The 4,428-nt window shown below is 39.7% G+C and overlaps 1 non-coding gene across 1 annotated transcript; it reads right to left on the bottom strand.

The window, feature by feature from the left end:
* Window positions 1-4,019: 4,019 nt before the first annotated feature.
* LOC112704203 (small nucleolar RNA R71) lies at window positions 4,020-4,127 on the bottom strand. Its single transcript, XR_003154839.1, has one exon. It is a non-coding gene; the product is annotated as a small nucleolar RNA R71 (small nucleolar RNA).
* Window positions 4,128-4,428: the final 301 nt, after the last annotated feature.

The following is a 4,428-nucleotide window of genomic DNA, read 5'->3' as shown; positions in this document are numbered from 1 at the left end:
TCAGTCCAGGGTAGGGCTTCTCTCAATCGATCTCCTGGCCGTACCTCACCTCCGTCCAGCCACCGCCTCGTGCCGCTGCCGTCGTTCCTTTGAGCAGCCACCGTCTGCTCGCTCACTCTCTCTCCATCACGCAGCAGCCATCAATATCAACCTTCCCTTCCATCGCGCAGCCATCGCAACCTTCCTCCGTCGCGTGATGAGCGGATAATTTGTATGCTTTTTGGCATTGTTTTTAGTATGTTTTTGGTATGATATAGTTAGTTTTTAGTATATTTTTATTAGTTTTTAGTTAAAATTCACTTTTCTGGACTTTACTATGAGTTTGTGTGTTTTTCTGTGATTTCAGGTATTTTCTGGCTGAAATTGAGGGACCTGAGCAAAAATCTGATTCAGAGACCAAAAAGGACTGCAGATGCTGTTGGATTCTGACCTCCCTGCACTCAAAGTGGATTTTCTGGAGCTACAGAAGCCCAACTGGCGCGCTCTCAACGGCGTTGGAAAGTAGACATCCTGGGCTTTCCAGCAATATATGATAGTCCATACTTTGCCCAAGATTTGATGGCCCAAACCGGCGTTCAAAGTCACCCTCAGGAATCCCGGCGTTAAACGCTGGAACTGGCACCCAAATGGGAGTTAAACGCCCAAACTGGCACTAAAGCTGGCGTTTAACTCCAAGAAGAGTCTCTGCACGAAATTTGCTTCATTGCTCAGCCCAAGCACACACCAAGTGGGCCCGGAAGAGGATTTTTTATGCCATTTACTCATTTCTATACACCTTAGGTTACTAGTTTTCTATATATAGGACCTTTTACTATTGTATTTTCATCTTTGGACATCTAGTTCTTAGATCATGATAGAGAGACTTTGGTAGCTATCTTCATTTTTATGCTATCTTAGATCATTGGGAGGCTGGCCATTCGGCCATGCCTAGACCTTATGCTTATGTATTTTCAACGGTGGAGCTTCTACACACCATAGATTAAGGTGTGGAGCTCTGCTGTACCTCAAGTATTAATGCAATTACTATTGTTCTTCAATTCAATTCCGCTTGTTCTTGTTCCAAGATATCACTTGTTCTTCAACTTGATGAAGGTGATGATTGACGCCCATCACCATTCTCACTCATGAACAAAGTGACTGACAACCACTCTTGTTCTACAAGCATTTGAGGCTTGGTGAATATCTCTTGGATTCCTGATTGCACGATGCATGGTTGATCGCCTGACAACCGAGTGCTCGCCTGACAAACGAGCCAACCATTCCGTGAGATCAGAGTCTTCGTGGTATAGGCAGGACCTGATGGCGGCATTCAAGAGAATCCGGAAGGTCTAAACCTTGTCTGTGGTATTCTGAGTAGGATTCAATGATTGAATGACTGTGACGTGCTTCAAACCTGTAACCTACTGGGCGTTAGTGACAGACGCAAAAGAGTGATTCTATTCCGGTAGGGGAGGGAACCAAACCGGTGATTAGCCGCACTGTGACAGAGTGCATGAGCATTAGTTTTCACTGCGAGGATGGGAGGTAGCTGCTGACAATAGTGAAACCCTACACGAGCTTGCCATGGAAAGGAGTAAGAAGAATTGGATGAAGGCAGTAGGAAAGCAGAGAGACGGAAGGGAAGGCGTCTTCATACGCTTATCTGAAGTTCCTACCAATGAATTACATAAGTATCTCTATCTTTACCTTTGTGTTATTTTTGTTCATCACTATATCCATTTGAGTTTGCCTGACTAAGATTTACAAGATGACCATAGCTTGCTTCAATACTAACAATCTCCGTGGGATCGACCCTTACTCGCGTAAGGTTTATTACTTGGACGACCCAGTGCACTTGCTGGTTAGTTGTGCGAAGTTGTGTAATGCCATGGTATTGAGCTACCACGTTTTTGGAGCCATTACCGGGGATTATGAGAGTTGTGAAAAAGTATTGTTCACAACTTCGCGCACCAAGTTTTTGGCGCCGTTGCCGGGGATTGTTCAGTTTGGACAACTGACGGTTCATCTTGTTGCTTAGATTAGGTATTTTTCTTCAGAGTTCTTAAGAATGAATTCTAGTGTTTCAAGGTGATGTTCTTATCATCACCAATGCTGATTGATCCTCATCAATTTAGCTCTTGAATGCAATGTGCTACTGAAGCTTGGCCGGCCATGTCTAATTCCTTTAGACTAAAGCTTTAGACTAACATTGCATGATTCCTGGAATTCTCATTAAGAATTTTGATACCTTTATTTTCTTTTCTACTTAATTTTCGAAAAACACAAAAAAATTTACAAAATCATAAAACCCAAAAATATTTCTTGTTTGAGTCTAGTGTCTCATGTTAAGTTTGGTGTCAATTGCATGTTTCTGTTCTTATTGCATTCATGCATGTATCTTAAGGATCTTCAAGTAATTCTTGATGATTCTCGTACTCTGATCTTTGAATTCTCTTGACTTGAGTGTTTTGTGTGTCTCATATGCATTCTCATGTTGTTAGTGTCAGTAGTATACAAACTGCTAAGTTTGGTGTCTTGCATGCATTATTATTTGATTTTAGTTGCATTTTGATTATTCCTTATTATTAAAAATCCAAAAATATTTTTAATTTGTGTCTTTTCAAGTCAAAAATACAGAGAATTGAAGATTCAGAACATACAGCAGAGGAATTGCACAGAAAAAGCTGGGCGTTCAAAACGCCCAGTGAAGAAGACAGACTGGCGTTTAAACGCCAGCCAGGGTGCCTGGCTGGGCGTTTAACGCCCAAAAGGGTAGTAGTTTGGGCGTTAAACGTCAGAATGTGCACCATTCTGGGCGTTTAACGCCAGGATGGCAAAGGGGGAAGATTTTGTTTTCAAAATCAATTTTTTTTCAAGTTTTCAAAGTTTTTCAAAATCAAATCTTTTTCAAATCATATCTTTTCAATCAAATGTTTTCAAAATCAATTTCTTTCCTTTTTCAAAGATACTTACTAACAATTAATGATTTGATTGAACATTTTTTGCCTTTTCTGTTGAGGAAGGTTTTATGTTTGAATCATATCTTTTCTTGTTACGCAAGTCATTAATTTTTAAAATCATATCTTTTCAAATTGTTTTCAAATCATATCTTTTAAAATTGTTTTCAAATCATATCTTTTTAATCACATCTTTTTCAAAATAGTTTTCAATCAAATGTTTCTGATTTCTAATTTCAAAATCTTTTTCAAAAATCATTTGATTTCTTTTCCCTTTTCATTTTCGAAAATTAAGTAAAGTTTTTCAAAAATATTTTTTTTAAATTTTCCACTTAATTTTCGAAAATGACTTCCCTCCTTCTCACATCCTTCTATTTATGGACTAACACTATCCCTTAATGCAAAATTCGAACTTCATCTCCTTTGTTAAGTTCGAATTTTCCACTTCTGTCTTCTACTCTTCCTTTCCTCTGACACCTAAAGGAATCTCTATACTGTGACATAGAGGATTCCACATTTTCTTGTTCCTTTCTCTTTCTTATGAGCAGGAGCAAAGACAAAGGCATTCTTGTTGAGGCTGATCCTGAACCTGAAAGGACCTTGAAGAGAAAACTAAGAGAAGCCAAAGCACAACTCTCTTTAGAGCACCTGGACGAACTCTTCAAGGAAGAAGAGCAAATGGCAGCCGAAAACAACAACAATGCCAACAATGCAAGGAAGGTGCTGGGTGACTTTACTGCACCTACTCCCGACTTCTATGTTAGAAGCATCTCTATCCCTGCCATTAGAGCAAACAACTTTGAGCTTAAGCCTCAATTAGTTTCTCTAATGCAACAGAATTGCAAGTTCCATGGACTTCCACTGGAAGATCCTCATCAGTTTTTAGCTGAGTTCTTGCAAATTTGTGACACAGTCAAGACTAATGGGGTTGACCCTGAGGTCTACAGACTGATGCTATTCCCTTTTGCTGTAAGAGACAGAGCTAGAATATGGTTGGACTCTCAACCTAAAGAAAGCCTGGACTCTTGGGAAAAGCTAGTCAATGCCTTCTTGGCAAAGTTCTTTCCACCTCAAAAATTGAGTAAGCTTAGAGTGGAAGTTCAAACCTTCAGACAGAAGGAAGGAGAATCCCTCTATGAAGCTTGGGAAAGATACAAACAATTGATCAGAAAGTGTCCCACTGATATGCTTTCTGAATGGAGCATCATAGGTATTTTCTATGATGGTCTCTCTGAACTGTCCAAGATGTCCTTGGATAGCTCTTCTGGAGGATCTCTTCATCTGAAGAAGACGCCTACTGAAGCTCAAGAACTGATTGAAATGGTTGCAAATAACCTATTCATGTACACTTCTGAAAGAAATCCTGTGAACAATGGGACTAGTCAGAAGAAAGGAGTTCTTGAGATTGACACTCTGAATGCCATATTGGCTCAGAATAAAATATTGACTCAACAAGTCAATATGATTTCTCAAAGTCTGTCTGGGATGCAAA

This window comes from Arachis hypogaea, chromosome 7 (assembly GCF_003086295.3).
Source record: "Arachis hypogaea cultivar Tifrunner chromosome 7, arahy.Tifrunner.gnm2.J5K5, whole genome shotgun sequence".
In the NCBI taxonomy this organism is placed as follows: domain Eukaryota; kingdom Viridiplantae; phylum Streptophyta; class Magnoliopsida; order Fabales; family Fabaceae; genus Arachis; species Arachis hypogaea.
This window is presented reverse-complemented; position numbering and strand designations above follow the sequence as displayed.